Source organism: Tympanuchus pallidicinctus, unplaced genomic scaffold (assembly GCF_026119805.1).
Source record: "Tympanuchus pallidicinctus isolate F22 unplaced genomic scaffold, pur_lepc_1.0 scaffold29, whole genome shotgun sequence".
Lineage (NCBI taxonomy): Eukaryota > Metazoa > Chordata > Aves > Galliformes > Phasianidae > Tympanuchus > Tympanuchus pallidicinctus.
The window spans coordinates 6,869,498-6,887,513 of record NW_026294746.1 but is presented as its reverse complement, the minus strand read 5'-3'; the positions used below and the strand labels follow the sequence as shown (position 1 = coordinate 6,887,513).

The 18,016-nt window shown below is 48.5% G+C and overlaps 1 pseudogene; it reads left to right on the top strand.

Moving 5' to 3' along the window:
- Positions 1-3,805: 3,805 nt before the first annotated feature.
- On the top strand, positions 3,806-5,256 carry LOC128085008 (olfactory receptor 14A16-like; annotated as a pseudogene).
- Positions 5,257-18,016: the final 12,760 nt, after the last annotated feature.

Below are 18,016 nucleotides of genomic sequence, written 5' to 3'. Positions count from 1 at the left end.
GTTAGGGTTAGGGTTAGGGTTAGGGTTAGGGTTAGGGTTAGGGTTAGGGTTAGGGTTAGGGTTAGGGTTAGGGTTAGGGTTAGGGTTAGGGTTAGGGTTAGGGTTAGGGTAGGGTTAGGGTTAGGGTTTGGGTTCTGGTACATAAGCGATATTTTAGGGGAAAAGCAGGGATTTCTATGAAAATAAGCGATATTTTTGGGGGAAATAAAAAGGGATTTCTATGGATACATGCGATATTTAAGGGGGAAACAGGGATTTGTATGAAATATTAATATAGGGCATTTCCTTATAATGATGGCGATTTCTGCTAAAAATGAATTTTTCCCATTAAATCTGCGGTCATTCCCTTTAAATATGCTTTTTCTGTTTGAAATCCCTGTTTTCCCCTAAAATATTGGGATTTTCCTCTTATATATTGCTTTTTCTACCTGAAACCCCTGTTTTTCCTGTTTTATATTGGATTTTTCCCCTTAAATATGGCTTTTTCTCTCAGAAATCCGTGTTTCTCCCCTTAAATCGGGGCTTTTTCCCCTTAAATATGGCTTTTTCTACTAGAAATCCTTATTTTCCATTTAATCTGGGGTTTTTCCATGAAATATGGCTTTTTCTGCCAGAAATCCCTGTTTTGCCCCTTCAATCTGGGTTTTTTTTCCCCTTCAATGAGGCTTTTTCTCCTAGAAATCCCTGTTTTGATCCTTAAATCTGGGTTTTTTCCCCTTTAATCTGGCTTTTTCTCCCAGAAAACCCAGTTTTTCCCATTACATCTGGGATTTTTCCCCTTAAATATGAGCTTCTGCTGCTCAAAATTCCTGTTTTTCCCCTTCAATCTTTGGTTTTCTGGCAGAAATCCCCGTTTTTTCCCACTAAATCTGGGAGTTTTCCCCTTAAATATGGCTTTTTCTGCTAGAAATCCTTCTTTTACCCATTAAATATGGGGCATTTCCCCTTAAAGATGGCTTTTTCTGCTAAGAATGGATTTTTCCCATTAAATCTGTGGTCTTTCCCCTTAAATATGGCTTTTTCTGCCAGTAATCCCTGTTTCTCCCCTTAAAATGGCTTTTTGTGCTAGAAATCCCTGGTTTTCCCCTTAAATCTGGGGTTTTCTCACTGAAATCCCTGTTTTTCCCCTTAAATCTGGATTTTTTCTGCCAGAAATCCCTGTTTTTCCCTTAAATATGGGGTTTTTCACCTGAAATTGGGGTTTTTTTTCATAGAAATCCCTGTTTTTCCCCTTAAATATGTCTTTTTCTGCTAGAAATCCTTCTTTTGCCCTTTAAATATGGGGCATTTCCCCTTAAATCTGGCTTTTTCTGCTAGAAATCCTTCTTTTACCCATTAAATATGGGGCATTTCCCCTTAAATATGGCTTTTTCTGCTAGAAATCGATGTTTCCCATTAAATCTGTGGTCTTTCCCTTTAAATATGCTTTTTCTGTTTGAAATCCCTGTCTTTCCCCTAAAATATGGGGGTTTTCCTCTTATATGTTGCTTTTTCTGCCCGAAATCCCTGTTTTCCCTGTTTAATGTTGGGGTTTTCCCCTTAAATATGGCTTTTTCTACTAGAAATCCCTGTTTTTCCATTTAATCTGGGGTTTTTCCATGAAATATGGCTTTTTCTGCCAGAAATCCCTGTTTTGCCCCTTCAATCTGGGTTTTTTTTCCCCTTCAATGAGGCTTTTTCTCCTAGAAATCCCTGTTTTGATCCTTAAATCTGGGTTTTTTCCCCTTTAATCTGGCTTTTTCTCCCAGAAAACCCAGTTTTTCCCATTACATCTGGGATTTTTCCCCTTAAATATGAGCTTCTGCTGCTCAAAATTCCTGTTTTTCCCCTTCAATCTTTGGTTTTCTGGCAGAAATCCCCGTTTTTTCCCACTAAATCTGGGAGTTTTCCCCTTAAATATGGCTTTTTCTGCTAGAAATCCTTCTTTTACCCATTAAATATGGGGCATTTCCCCTTAAAGATGGCTTTTTCTGCTAAGAATGGATTTTTCCCATTAAATCTGTGGTCTTTCCCCTTAAATATGGCTTTTTCTGCCAGTAATCCCTGTTTCTCCCCTTAAAATGGCTTTTTGTGCTAGAAATCCCTGGTTTTCCCCTTAAATCTGGGGTTTTCTCACTGAAATCCCTGTTTTTCCCCTTAAATCTGGATTTTTTCTGCCAGAAATCCCTGTTTTTCCCTTAAATATGGGGTTTTTCACCTGAAATTGGGGTTTTTTTTCATAGAAATCCCTGTTTTTCCCCTTAAATATGGCTTTTTCTGCTAGAAATCCTTCTTTTACCCTTTAAATATGGGGCATTTCCCCTTAAATCTGGCTTTTTCTGCTAGAAATCCTTCTTTTACCCATTAAATATGGGGCATTTCCCCTTAAATCTGGCTTTTTCTGCTAGAAATCGATGTTTCCCATTAAATCTGTGGTCTTTCCCTTTCAATATGGCTCTTTCTGCCAGAAATCCCTGTTTTTCCTCTGAAATATCGCTTATTTTCCTAGAAATCCCTGTTTTTCCCCTTAAACATGGCTTGTTTTCTATTACTGAGTGTGCTGCCTTGTCTCGGAGCCATCTAGAACTATCTGTGCCCGTGACAGAGGACAGCAGGCCTGCAGTCCTTCTGGCCAAAAATAAAGATATGAATGATAATATGAACGATAATAACAATAACAACAACAAGAATAAATCAGCAGCAAGGATCTTAGGAGGAAATGCAATTTTACTAAACATGCTATGGGAATGCAAGATAACGCAATATTATAAACTAAAATTGCAATTTAGGGTAATAAATGATATAAAATGAGAGAGCGAGCGTCTGAAAGCAAAAGCCTTGCTTTGAACTGCAGGCGCACGGCTGGGGAGCGAAGCCACGCACTGCAGGGCAGCGAGCAAGGGAGAGATCCTGGGACTTCCTGCCATGGCTGATCTTCCCCTCTGAACTCAGAGTCCTCTGGGTCTGCAGTTCTTCTCTGCTGAGAGCCAGGCATCCAGAAAGTTGTCCGTCCACAGACCTGCAGTATTGACTCCTTAATTCCCTGTGCTTTACATGATGTTACGATGTGGAGTGCCAATAACAAGGATGGTCAAACCATGGCACCAGATGGGGCGTTTGCAGCTTTGCTCGGCACACACAGTCTGCTAGGACAAACAATGCTGCAGGAATCAGTCTGTGCACTGGTGATGAATTCATCTGACTTCAAAGTACGTTGTGCAGAGATGACCCTGTTGTCTATCAGGAGCTGCCAATGCAGAGACCTAAGGACATCCCCAGGGAGAGCAGTGAGGAAGAGAAAATGCCATCTTCTGCTGGAGAGCTGGGCCGGGCTGCTGGGACACAGGGAGCTCATAAAAGTGGGCAGTGCTGCAGAGAGACGGCTGTGCCCAGGAGCAGCTCTTGTGCACAGCACAGCCTGCAGGTGACAGGAGGAGAGCAGAGCAAGGAGAGAGAGCTTGTAGGATGTGCATGGTGTGAGCAGGCTGTGAGCTCACTGGAGGAGCATCGCTGGCAGCCTCTGACAAGGTCAGTCTCACTGCAGGCTGTGACTCTGCCGCCTGCCAGGCTCGGTGCTCAGCCTGCCTGGGGAGCTGCCCAGGGCGCTGCGGGGAGATGTGTGGGGGGAAGGAGCCCCTCGGCAGGGCAGGGCAGGGCAGGGCAGGGCAGGGCAGGAGCCTTCTGCTGCTGGGGGCATGGGGATCACAGCTTCAGCGCTGCCAGAGTGTCTCCAAGGGCACTTTGCAAGAGGAGAGACAAGGCAGGGATTTTCCCATACCTGTCCTTAGGGAAGGAGAATGAGTTGGAGGCAGAGATCTGAAAGGAGATGTGAAATATGAACGCAGCTATAAGAGTCCTGAACTGGACGTTTCTCAGCCTGCAGTTACACGCACAAACTCCTCATGTGCTTTCAGCCCCTCTTCTCCCAAAGGATTGCACCAGCTGAAATTTCCATGCTTCTCTGCAGACATGAATAATGCACTTGTCCAGCAAACAGGCAGCTTTCTCTAGTAGAAATTCAAGTGCACAGAGGTAGGAATGGGCACTCTGAGTGCAGACAGACGAAAGATACATGAATGGAAATATGTCATAGGAAGAAAGTATCCAGGAGGCTGGGATATGATTAGGCAATGAGAGGAAAGCAAGAGCTCCTTCATCTTCCACTTCTCAAGGGATGGTGAAGCTCGTGTAAATTCAAGTTATGGAGTTCAATGAACCCTGTCCTAAGAGAAAGAAACACTGTTATAGTATAGGGGTGGAGTGTCTCTGAAAAAGCTCTTGACTCGTCATTATCTCCTGCACTCTGCACAGGACTCCAGGCCCAGCAGGAACTGCAGGTGCCCAACAGCAGCTCCATCAGCCAGTTCCTCCTCCTGGCGCTGGCAGACACGCGGCAGCTGCAGCTCCTGCACTTCTGGCTCTTGCTGGGCATCTACCTGGCTGCCCTCCTGGGCAACGGCCTCATCAGAACAGCCGTAGCCTGCCACCACCGCCTGCACACCCCCATGTACTTCTTCCTGCTCAACCTCGCCCTCCTCGACCTGGGCTGCATCTCCACCACTCTCCCCAAAGCCATGGCCGATGCCCTCTGGGACACCAGGCACATCTCCTACGCTGGATGTGTTGCCCAGACCTTTCTGTTTGTCTTTCTGATGTCAGCAGAGTATTGCATCCTCACCATCATGTCCTATGACCGCTACGTTGCCATCTGCAAGCCCCTGCACTACGGGACCTTGATGGACAGCAGAGCTTGTGCCACCATGGCAGCAGCTGCCTGGGGCACTGGGCTTCTCCATGCTCTGCTGCACACTATCAGTACATTTTCTCAGCCACTGTGCCGAGGCAATGCTGTGGATCAGTTCTTCTGTGAAATCCCCCACATCCTCAAGCTCTCCTGCTCTGAATCAGACTACCTCAGGGAAATTGGTTTCATTGTGCTTAGTGTTCTTGCCGTATTTGCGTGTTTTGTTTTCATTGTTGTGTCCTATGTGCAGATCTTCAGGGCCGTGCTGAGGATGCCCTCTGAGCAGGGACGACACAAAGCCTTCTCCACGTGCCTCCCTCACCTGGCTGTTGTCTCCTTGTTTCTCAGCACTGTGGTGTTTGCATACCTGAAGCCCTCCTCCATTTCCTCCTCATTCCTGGATCTGATGGTGGCAATTCTCTACTCAGTGGTTCCTCCGACACTGAATCCTATTATCTACAGCATGAGGAACAAGGAAATCAAGTATGCCCTCAGCAAATTGTTGCTATATGCAATATCCCAGTTTCAATAAAGTGCACATCATCCTCACATCATTCTAGTGATGGTTCGTTATATTTTATGTGCGTATGACTTTTTTGTGTGTTTGTGTAAGCGTAATACAATAATCAATTTTCTCACTCCAAGAGCTCAGGTAAAAACACAACCACGTTACCCAAATATATTAGATGACACTATAAAACCTTGCAAAAAATACTGTTCCTTAGCTCTTCTCCCTTCCTGCCTTGTCTGGATCTGGGGGAGGTACAGCCACAGTCAGCAGCACAACACGCTCTTTTCATTGCTGGTCTCTTTACGCTGCCACACTGCTCTCATGTCCTCGCATTTGTGCAGACCTGAAGGTCTCATGTCAGTGCTGTTGTCCCTACAGCAGCACTCCGGGGCTGCAGTCAGTAGTTGGCAATATGAACTGCTGCGACCACAAGCTGGTCTCCTTGCTGGCACCACCATAACAAGAGCTCTTCAGAGCAGGACCAGAGAAGTGGAGGCCTCTTCCAAATCTGCTGTAAGGAATATACCTCAGGCGCTGCTCTATGACAAGACCTTGAGTTCTTCTGGTGCTCTTCACTGAGTCATGGGTTTCACAGTCCCAAGGTGATCTGTTATGGACTCAGGATGGTATTGTGGTTTAACACGAAAGGTGGCTCACACAGTTATTTGCTCACTGTCCCCCTCTTCCTGGTGGAAGGGGGAGAAAACTGAAATAAAACCACAAAGCTAAATCTGTGGGTTGAGATAATATTATTTATTAAGACAGAGAGAAAAAAGAAGAAGAAGAAGAAGAAGAATGAAGACATGCATTTATGCATCCATGATATACATAGTATATATTCACCTTTAGCCTCAGGAGGTTGTGGATGCCCCATCCCTGGATGCATTCAAGGCCAGGATGGATGTGGCTTTGGGCAGCCTTGTCTAGTGTTTAGTGACCCTGCACATAGCAGGGGGTTGAAACTGAATGATCATTGTGGTCCTTTTCAACCCAGACCAGTCTATGATTATATGATTCTATCATTCTGTGATTCCACTATATATGTATCTGTGGCATACTCTGGAGTTCAAGGCATTACAAAGCTATGACACATCTACATTCTTTCATTGATGACACCTGAGTTCTCTCTGTGCTCTGATTTGAGTGGCATCAGAAGAAGTCTAGGGTCATGCTAGTTCCCAGTTGACAGGAAGATGGCAAACTTTGTCCTTATTTTAAGGAAGAGGAAGAAAGAGGACATTGGCAATTACAGAGCTGTCAGTCTTTCTTCAATGCCTGGTAAACTTATGGAGAAAATGGTGCTGAGAGTTGCAGAGAAACACCTGAAGGACAGTTCTGTCATTGGTCAGAGCCAACACAAGTCCACGAGGGGAGGGTCCTGTTTAACTTAATGGCCCTTTATGGCAACATCACCTATTGAGTTGACCAAGGGAAGCCAGCAGAGGTTATCCTTCAGGATTTCAATAGAGCCTTTGATACTATTTCTCACAGTATCACTCTGGGACAAATGTCCTGCAAATGGCTACACAGAAACATAATGTGATGCGTGAGCAGTTGGCCAATGGGTCGGACCAAAGGATTGCAGTAAATGGGGTCCATCAGGCTAAAAGACTGTCACTAGCATGGTCCCCTAGTTCTCCATTTAAGGGCACTTCTCTTTAATGTTTTCATCAATGACTTGCATGTAGGACTTTGAGATGTTTTGAGCAAGTTTGCTGATGATACCAAATTGGGAAGAGCTGTTGATTCCATTGAGGGTGGAGAAGACTTCCAGAGAGATGTGGACAAGTTAGAGAACAGGGTAAGCACCAACCACATGAAGTGTAAAAAGAACAAGTGCCTGATTCTGCACCTCGGTAGGGGCAACCCTGGACATACACACGAAAGAACATGGGACACTGGAGAGCAGTTGCACTGAAAGGGATTGGGGTCCTGGTCAACATGAAACTGAACATGAGTCAGCAGTGTGCCCAGGCAGCCAGCAAGGCCAACTGTCCCCTGGGGTGCATTGAGCATGGCATTGCCAGCTGGGTGACGGAAGGAATTGTCCTGATCTGCTCCGCACTGTTGGAGTACTGGGTGCACTTCTGGGCACAACAGAACATAGAGGAGATAAAACTGTTGGAGACTGTCCAAAGGAAGGCACCAGAACTGAAAATCTGAAGTTCAAAGTTTCATTGGGGTTGACTGCTTGTTCAGACTGGGCCCTCCTCACATCCCACATCCTGGGATGAGACACACTGCCCACATGGGACTTGGGCCTCATGGCATCCTTGCATCCCATGCAGAGTCTGGCAGCTGCTGTCCCCTTCTCTTTCAGGAAGGGCCCTGAGCCAGCATGAGGGACAAGATCTCCCTGCCAAGGCTCTGGGGATCAGGGCTTGGTCTTTCTGCTCCATAAGACAAAGGAGGCTTTTCTCAGCATCACAGCCACCATAGAATCATAGAATCATAGAATCACCAAGGTTGGAAAAGACCTAAAAGATCACCCAGTCCAACCGTTCACCTATTCCCAATAGCTTACACTAAACCATGTCCCTCTACACAACATCCAGCCTTTCCTTGAACACCCCCAGGCTCGGTGACTCCACCACCTCCCTGGGCATCCATTCCACTGCCTGACCACCCTTTCTGAACAGTAACACTTCCTCATGTCCAGCCTGAATCTCCCCTGCCGCAGCTTGAAACCATTCCCTCTGCTCCTATCACTGATGACACGAGAGCAGAGGCCGACCCCCAGCTCACTACAGCCTCCCTTCAGGCAGTCATAGAGAGCAGTGAGGTCTGCCCTGAGCTCCTCTTCTCCAGGCTGAACATTCCCAGCTCCTTCAGCCTCTCCTCAGCAGCCCTGTGTTCCAGACCCCTCACCAGCTTTGTTGCCCTCCTTTGAACACGTTCCAGGGCCTCAATATCTTTCTTGCAGTGAGGGGCCCACCATCCCAGTGCCTTGGTCTGCCTGCAGTCATGGCTTCCAATTCTCTGCTCTAACAAGTCCCAGGGGAAGCTTGCTTGTGAATGGCCCTCAGTGGGGCCCATTAATACTCCAAGAAACTTCACTGTTCCTTTTGACTTGATCTTCTTGAGCACTTTGTGCAATCTTCTCTCTGCACCAGAGGTTGATGGACTCAGCAGCAAATGCCCCCTGGGGCCCATTACAACGTGAAGAGCCCAGCCTGTGCCGTGTGCCTTCCTGTCATCTTCTTCAGGTGTTCAGAACTTTTTCAGCAATCTGGAGAGGCATCTGGAGAGAGCTTAAAGAGGAAGAGAATGATGTGTGTTTAAGAAATCTATTTATTTATTTTTTTATAGTTGGGTTTGAACAAGAATTTAAAGCAGCACTTGGCAACTGATATTGATCCAGGATGTCCCCTAATGAGCTTTCTTCTGTCACTGTGTGTACAAATGTCCTCCTCAACTTCCCCACCCCATTTCTACTCACATTGGTCCCATGGGACTTGTATAACTTTTCCTCCCACATAGAATGATGTCATTTGATGACAAGGTGACCCGCTTAGTGGATGAAGGTAAGGCTGTTGATGTGATCTACCTGGGCTTCAGGAAAGCCTTGGACACTGTCCCACACAGCATTCTTCTGGAGAAGCTGACTGCCCTCTGTTTGGATGGGCGCACACTCTGCTAGTGAAACACTGGTGGGGCCCAAAGAGTTGTAGTCAGTGGAGTTAAATCCAGTTGGTAGACAGTTGCAAGTCGTGTCCCCCAGGGCTCGGTACTGGGGCCGCTTCTATTTATCATCTTAATTAATGATCTTGATGAGAGCATTGCATGCACCCTCAGTAAGTTTGCAGACAACACCAAGTTGGGAGGGAGTGTTGATCTGCCTGAGGGGAGAAGGACACTGCAGAGGGCCTCGATGGGCCAAGGCAAACTTTGATTTTAATAGAGTCATTTGTCAGGTCCTGCATTTTGGTCACAACAACACCAGCAACCCTACGGGCTTGGGGAGGAGTGGCTGGAAAGCTGACACAGCTTGCAGGAGCAGAATGCTGCTCTTGAGAAGGGAAGATGTGGGCTGCAAATCAGACACTGGGGTATTGATGTGCGGAATCAAACTCTGTAACCCAAGTAAGATTGCAAGATAGATCCACCTAAATTGCACACCATCTGGAAAAATGGTGCTACAGATACAGGCCAAACTCATGCATAATCAATAGTTTTCCCGAAATTCGGATCCATATTCATTACACCTCCAAGAGTTCATTAGCTTTCAGGCCCTCCCCTCTTGTGCGTGCGCAGTGTGTCGTGGGATGAAGATTTTTTGTCTTCCTCACAAAGGCTTCTGACCTTTCTCGTTGTAAGCTTCTGACCTTTCAGGGGGGCATCCCCCCAAACTGGTTTCTTCTAGCCCTGTGGACATCTCATCTCCTCCCTGCCAAATGTCCTCGGGTGCTCTCAAACCTTATCAGTATGGCCTTCATCCCCCTCACTATCCCAGACCCAGCATCTGCCATCCCTCATTTTCTGACAAGCTCTACATTCTTACTGCTATAAACTACCTCTAACTCTCCCCCTTCCCCCTCCTTATTCTCAGTCCTTCTGAAGCCTTCTTGCCTTTTCCATTTCACTTGGGCCCCTTCTCACCTTTCGCCCGCAGATACAAAGGCGGCCACCAGGGGGCGCAGCGACCCAGGAGCGTGGTGAGCAGGATGGGCTCCGCAGGGTGGGGTCTCGTTTGCTGTGGGGTCTCGTTAAATATTTACCAGGGGTGACTTCTTGACATTTCTACGTCTTGAGTGAACAAAACCTCCAGGGGGGAATGCACTGCACAATCCCTGCCGTAACAGTTCCCTGAGCAAGGTGACCTGCAGCCCTATCTGTCAGTAAAACCAGGGGAGCCTGGTGAGCTGACTGTAAGAAAAAATATCTGTATTTTGTGGAGTTCGCATGCTTTGCAGACTGTGCTTGTCACTGGCAGTCCCAAAGAATCTGCAATCTATTGCCTGAAAAAACCTGAGCTACTCCCTAATCTAGCCATGAGTTCTCATAGCGCATGGCCAAACTCCGCATGTGGGGCCGTGGGAGCCCATCCTGGAATCTTAGAAACCCAGAATCCTGGAATCCTAGAAACCTTAGAAACTTACTCACTTCAGTCAGCATTCCTCAGCGATGGCAGCACGGACAATTCCTTGGTTCTTTCCAAAAGAACTCCAGAGTAGGAAAAACGCCACGTTGCATTTAAATACAGTGAATAAGGCAGCACTGATAAGCTCTGACAAGCACTGCGCAGAGCAGAATCAGCCCAAAGGAAGCTCTTCCAGCTGGCTGCTCTCTGGGCAATTCCCAAAGCAAACACTGAAGTGCTCTGTTCAGAGATAACCCACAACAGCTCTCTTATTTGTGGGAAATGCCCCGTGAAGCTGTGACCAGCTGCTATTCTGTCAGATGGAACACTTCATATTGGCACATCTCCTTTCCTTGAAGAATCCTTGAGTTGTCTGCCATTAATCAGTGCCCTATTATTTCTTTCCTTTCGTCTGGATAAAACAAGCTTCACTTTATCCAGGAGGCTGTATCATGACAGGAACAAAACCCATAGGACACCTTTGTTCTACTGAAGCTCAGGCACACAGCTGATGACTACAGAATGCCAATTTTGACCCCCACCCTTGGATTCCCTGCCTGTGTGTCCGAATGACCAACTGTCCTCATGGACAGAGGCAGCACTACTGCTGTGTCACATATGCAATACGGATTTCTGGATGTAACATGGTGACTTTTGATGTTGGCTGTTTAAAGGGAGCAGAAAATACATGGCACATCTCCTGACGTGACCTAAGGGGTCTCGTCCCTCCTAAACAATTCCACGATTCTGTCATTCTATGGTGCTGTGACTCTGTGGTTCCATGATTCCATGGCTCATTGATTCTATGAGTCTGTGACTTCAGGTATTCCACGACTCTGAGATTCCATGATTCCCAAAGTCATGCTCTTTGTGTTTGGCAGCAGTAGATAAAGAGGAAACCTGTCTGCCATAGCCCAGGTCTGTCATTCACTCCTGACCTCCTCCGTGATCACAAAGGCACTGAGTGGACATTGCCAGCCTCCTGTGTCTGTGTGTCCCCATCACCCACCTGTCGCCACTGCCCATCTATGCACTTCCAGTTCCCTGTCAACAACCAGTTCCCATTTGGCTGCACGTCCCCATGTCCCCATATCTCCATGATGTCTCCAGATTGCCATGATCTTTTCATGTTCCCACGATGTCCCCATATCCCCACGATGCTCCCTTGTCTTCATGCCCCATATCCCCACGATGCTCCTGTATCTTTATGCCCCCATATCCCCATGCCCCTTGCTTTCCAAATATCTCCATAATTTCCTCACTGCCCACATCCCAGTTGCCCTCTCACTTCCCAGTGTCCCTAAATGCTGTGTCCCCAGTTCCCCCAACTATCAGCCCCACACCTTGCTGCCTCATGGGACTCAAGAGAAGTCAGGGATGAGTCCTCAGACAAAGCCTTGATATGGGGTGCAGCCTTCATGTCTGGGTGGTCCTGGGGGACAGAAAGGAGGGGGTGTCCCTGGGTGCAGGGACTTGGGAGCTTTGGGCTCAATGCCATGGGTATCCCCGCACTCAGTGTTCCTCCTCTGATCCCTGGCTCCCTCCTGTGCCCTGGGGCTGGGGCAGGGGATGACTGCATGCCAGGTCGGTCTGTGCCAAGGGAGCCTGCCAAACCCAGGGGCATCTGGGGGTTGTGGGAGGGACACTGGGAGGATAAATGCAGGCCTTGCCTCCTGCAGCCTCACCCAGCTCCCAGAGCGCAGAGGAAGATGAAGGCAGCTGCGCTCAGCCTTGTGATGCTCCTCGCCGCCCTGTGCTGCACAGTGGAAGCTCAGGTGAAGCATCCATGGGGGATGTGGGCTGGGGCTGGAGGGGATTGGCCATGGGGGTCCCCGATGCCAAGGTCTCTCTCACTCTCTTTCTACTCCTCTCCCCACAGCCACTTGTGCAAGTGCCGGACTCGGAAGTTGTTGTGGTGAGTGCCTGGGCAGCCACACTGACTGCACCCAAGGGTGGCCCTGCAGGGAGCTCTGCAGGGACAGGTGGGGTCTGTCCCTGAAGGCAGAGGCCAACCCTCAACTTGGCACATCCAAATTCCTTCCCTTTGTACTCTAGTCCCCTTTGCTTTGGGTCCCCAAATCCCTTCCCTTTGGGACTCCAAATGCCCGCTCTTTGCCTCCCCATATCCCAACCTTTTGGCACCAACAAATCTCCTTTCTTTGGCACCAACAAATCTCCTTTCTTTGGCACCCTGATTCTCATCATCTCTTTAGGTCCCCAATCCGCTCTGTTTCATTTTCCCTCATTCTCCTCTCTTTGAGATCCCCATTCCTCTCCATTTGGCACACCCAAGCCTCCTGGCACCCCTATTCCCCCACTTTGGGCCCCCCAAGCTCCTGCCCTGTCCCTATGTCCAACCCCATCCTGGGCTCCTCCATGGGCAGAGGTGCACGCAGACCTTGGCAGCCATGGGGTTAGGGGCAGCCCTAGGGACAAACAGGGGACTTGGGTGGGGACACCCAGTCTCACAGTTCCCTCATGGCTGCCCCTTGGCTCTTCTTCCCCAGCAACCTCCACCTGTCGCCGTTGACATTCCTGGTCCTGTAAGTTGAGGGGTGACCCTGGGATGAGGATGGGGCTGGGATGTGTTGCTGTTCTCTCTGTTTTCCTCAGACTTGGAGACACCCCTGGTGCCCCAAGGCCTTTTTTGGACTCCCTGATGCTGTGGGCGATCAATGGGCAGAGGAAGGAGGCAATGGGGGTAGTTGGGGCTGAGCAGCCTACAGGACCGTGCCTTGGCCATGGGGTTTTAGTGCCCACAATGGGTCCTTGCACCTTCAGGGTATCTCAGTGTGTCCCACTGTGTCCCATTGTCCCGATACCCTCAGTGTGTCCCTAACACCTCCTTTCACCCCAGGTCGTGCTCAGCAGAGGAGAGGAGAATCCCCCGCATGTGAGGCGCGTGGCCCTGCATGTCTAGGTGAGCAGCATGGGGACACCTGCAACCCCACAGGGCACTTCAGGGACCTTTGGTGTCCCATGTCCTGTAGCTCTGAGGACCAGGCATCAGGGGTGGAACTGGATGGTATGGATGGGACTGTCCCTGGCCTGTTCCAGGGGGATCTGGGCACTGTCACCTCCATACCTTCCCTTGCACTCTATGGGGCGGTGCAGAGGATGGGATTTGGAAGGAGCAAGCTCAGGGTGCCCTATGGATGGCCAAGGGTCCCTGTGCAGGTGGGAACGGGGCTGCGGCTGCTGTCCCAAGGGGACCCACATCCTGCCCTGGGCCTGTTGGTGCTGCCAGTCCTTCTCCTCCTGCCCTAAGTCCTTGGGGACAAACCCTGCAGGGACAAGGCTTCTCCTCACCACTGATGCCTCCTGATGTCCTCTGATGACCACTGCAGCTCACTGATGACCAACGTTGCCCCCTGATGACCAATGAAGACCCGGATGATTAATGACACCCTCTGATGATCAATAAAGCCCTCAGCAAAGCTTCTCTCTGTGTATCTGTGTTCTTCTTCTCATGCTCAGCAGGGACCACTCAGATCTGTTCCTGCCTGGCAGTGGCCACCACAAAGTGCTGGGAGAGATCCCCAGCTCCATGCCATGCACAACTTGTCCTACACCCCTGTGGGCTTCCCCACTCCCTCACCATCTGCTACAGAGAAAAAGCAATATATAAGAGGAAAACCCTCATATTTTAGGGAAAAAACAGGGATTTCAAACAGAAAAAGCATATTTAAAGGGAAAGAACGCAGATTTAATGGGAAAAATTCATTTTTAGCAGAAATCGCCATCATTATAGGGAAATGCCCTATATTAATATTTTCATACAAATCCCTGTTTTCCCCCTTAAATATCGCATGTATCAATAGAAATCCCTGTTTTTAACATAAAAGATGGCATATTTTCAGAGAAATCACTTTTTTTCCCCCCATAAATATTGCTTATTTTCATAGACATCCCTGCTTTTCCCCTAAAACATCGCATATGTACCAGAACCCTAACCCTTACCCTAACCCTAACCCTAACCCTAACCCTAACCCTAACCCTAACCCTAACCCTAACCTAACCCTAACCCTTACCCTAACCCTAATCCTAACCCTAACCCTAATCCTAACCCTAACCCTAACCCTAACCCTAATCCTAACCCTAACCCTAATCCTAATCCTAACCCCAACCCTAACCTTAACGCTAACCCTAACCCTTAACCTAACCCTAACCCTTACCCTAACTCTTACCCTAACCCTAATCCTAACCCTAACCCTAACCCTAACCCTAACCCTAACCCTAACCCTAACCCTAACCCTAACCCTAACCCTAACCCTAACCCTAACCCTAAAGCTATCCCTAAACCTAACCCTAACCCTTAGCCTTACCCTAACCCTTACCCTAACCGTAACCCTAACCCTAACCCTAACCCTAACCGTAACCCTAACCCTAACCCTAACCCTAACCCTAACCCTAACCCTATCCCTAACCCTAACCCTAACCCTAACCCTAACCCTAATCCTAACCCTAACCATTACCCTAACCCTAACCCTAACCCTAACCCATACCGTAACACTAACCCTAACCCTAATCCCAACCCTAACCCTTACCCTTACATTAACCCTAACCCTTACCCTAACCCTAACCTTAACCCTTACCCTAACCCTAACTTTAATCCTTACCCTAACCCTAACCCTAACCCTAACCCTTACCCTAACCCTAACCCTAACCCTAACCCTAACCCTTACCCTAACCCTAACTTTAATCCTTACCCTAACCCTAACCCTTACCTTAAACCTACCACTACCCCTACCCCTAACCCTAACCCGAACCCTAACCCTAACCCTTACCCTAACCCTAACCCTAACCCTATCCTAACCCTTACCCTAACCCTAATCCTAACCCTAACCATAACCCTAACGCTAACCCTAACCCTTACCCTAAACCTAACCCTAACCCGAACCCTTAACCCTAACCCTAACCCTAACCCTAACCCTAACCCTTACCCTAACCCTAACCCTAACCCTAACCCTAATCCTAATCCTAACCCTAACCCTAACCCTAACCCTATCCTAACCCTTACCCTAACCCTAATCCTAACCCTAACCATAACCCTAACGCTAACCCTAACCCTTACCCTAAACCTAACCCTAACCCGAACCCTTAACCCTAACCCTAACCCTAACCCTAACCTTAACCCTTACCCTAACCCTAACTTTAATCCTTACCCTAACCCTAACCCTAACCCTAACCCTAATCCTAACCCTAACCCTAACCCTAACCCTATCCTAACCCTTACCCTAACCCTAATCCTAACCCTAACCATAACCCTAACGCTAACCCTAACCCTTACCCTAACCCTAACCCTAACCGAACCCTTAACCCTAACCCTAACCCTAACCCTAACCTTAACCCTTACCCTAACCCTAACCCGTACCCTAACCCTAACCTGAACCCTAACCCTACCCTAACCCTAACCCTAACCCTAACCCCAACCCTAAGCTAACCCAACCCTAACCCTAACCCTAACCCTAATCCTAACCCTAAAACTAATCTTAACGCTAACGCTAACCCTAACCCTTACCCTAACCCTAACCCTTACCCTAACCCTAACCTTAACCCTTACCCTAACCCTAACTTTAATCCCTACCCTAACCCTAACCCTAACCCTAACCCTTACCCTAACCATAACCCTAACCCTAACCCTTACCCTAACCCTAACTTTAATCCTTACCCTAACCCTAACCCTTACCTTAAACCTACCACTACCCCTACCCCTAACCCTAACCCAAACCCTAACCCTAACCCGTACCCTAACCCTAACCCTAACTCGAACCCTTAACCCTAACCCTAACCCTAACCCTATCCTAACCCTTACCCTAACCCTAATCCTAACCCTAACCATAACCCTAACGCTAACCCTAACCTTTACCCTAACCCTAACCCTAACCCGAACCCTAACCCTAACCCTAACCCTTACCCTAACCCTAACCCTTACCCTAACCCTAACTTTAATCCTTACCCTAACCCTAACCCTTACCCTAACCCGAACCCTTAACCCTAACCCTATCCTAACCCTTACCCTAACCCTAATCCTAACCCTAACCATAACCCTAACGCTAAGCCTAACCCTTACCCTAACCCTAACCCTAACCCTAACCCGAACCCTTAACCCTAACCCTAACCCTAACCTTAACCCTTACCCTAACCCTAACTTTAATCCTTACCCTAACCCTAACCCTAACCGTAACCGTAACCGTAACCCTAACCCTTACCCTAACCCTAACCCTAACCCTAACCCTAACCCCAACCCTAAGCTAACCCAACCCTAACCCTAACCCTAACCCTAATCCTAACCCTAACCCTAACCTTAACGCTAACCCTAACCCTAACCCTAACCCTAACCCTTACCCTAACCCTAACCCTAACCCTAACCCTAACCCTAACCCTTACCTTTACCCTAACCCTAACCCTTACCCTAACCCTAACCCTAACCCTAACCCTAACCCTAACCTGAACCCTAACCCTAATCCTAACCCTTACCCTAACCCTAACCCTAACCCTGTCCCTTACCCTAACCCTAACCCTAACCCTAACCCTTACCCTAACCCTAACCCTAATCCTAACCCTAACCCTAACCCTAACCCTAACCCTTACCCTAACCCTAACCCTAATCCTAACACTAACCCTAACACTAACCCTAACCCTAACCCTAACCCTAACCCTTACCCTAACCCTAACCCTAATCCTAACACTAACCCTAACACTAACCGAGGTCTTGCCAGATGGGAATGTCTTTTCGTTACTGAAAACGCTCTTGACACATTCAGACCTCAATACAAACTTTGGAGCAGACACCACGGTTTTTCTTGGCGTTTCACAGGTGCTTAAAGCCTCTGAGGCCTCTACAGCGGCATCAGAACCATCACCACCATGGCTGAGGTCGCTGTGTTCCCTGGTAGCTTCCTCCAGCACAGCTACAGAGTTGGCACCACAAGGAGACGCTTTGGCTGCGTTCGTACCAGAAACATGAGCTGTTATCCACGTGCCTTTCTCACAGCTGGGCTCACTCTTGTCCCTGTTTGCTGTTTCTTGAGATTGGAGTGTAACTCCACCACCTGAGGGCAGTTCATTTTTGTCTTTTCCATCCATGTTTGTCAAGCCTGCTGTACGCTCCTTGGGCGGATCGTCTTCCTTAGCGCAATTTGTATTGCACTCCTCTATGCCAAATTTAAATCCACCTGGAGGCATCCACACTGAGAAGTTACATCTTCCCTCTGCAGGCTCCGCTTCAGCATCTGCCAGATTCTGAGAGGTACACGCTGGGGTTTTCCCATCGAGTTGAAAGGACAGTTCTTGAAGAGATACTGCTGAACGAGTTTTGTTTGCGTTCTGCAGGGCAGCACATTTTGGGGCAGCGGGTTCATTTCTCACTGCAGAGATGTTACAGTCCCACTGCCCTTCCTTTGTCGCAAAGGCGGATCCTAATTTGTCCTGTGCGGCACTGACACAGGACTCTGCAGGTTTTAAACCTGTGGGTGCAAACGCAGGTCTTGTAAAACAGCCTGCTTCAGGCAGAGGTGGATTTGCGCTCGCCTGGGGCAGGCCGTAGTTGTAGCGATCATCACCTCCACGAGGAGAAAGGATTCCAGCAGACGGAGCATCAAAACACACAGGTGCACCACAGGTGCCTTGAGGAAGCACAGCAGCACAAGTGCTGTGCAGAGGCGGCGCGTGGATCGCTTGTTGCTGAGCACGTCGACGT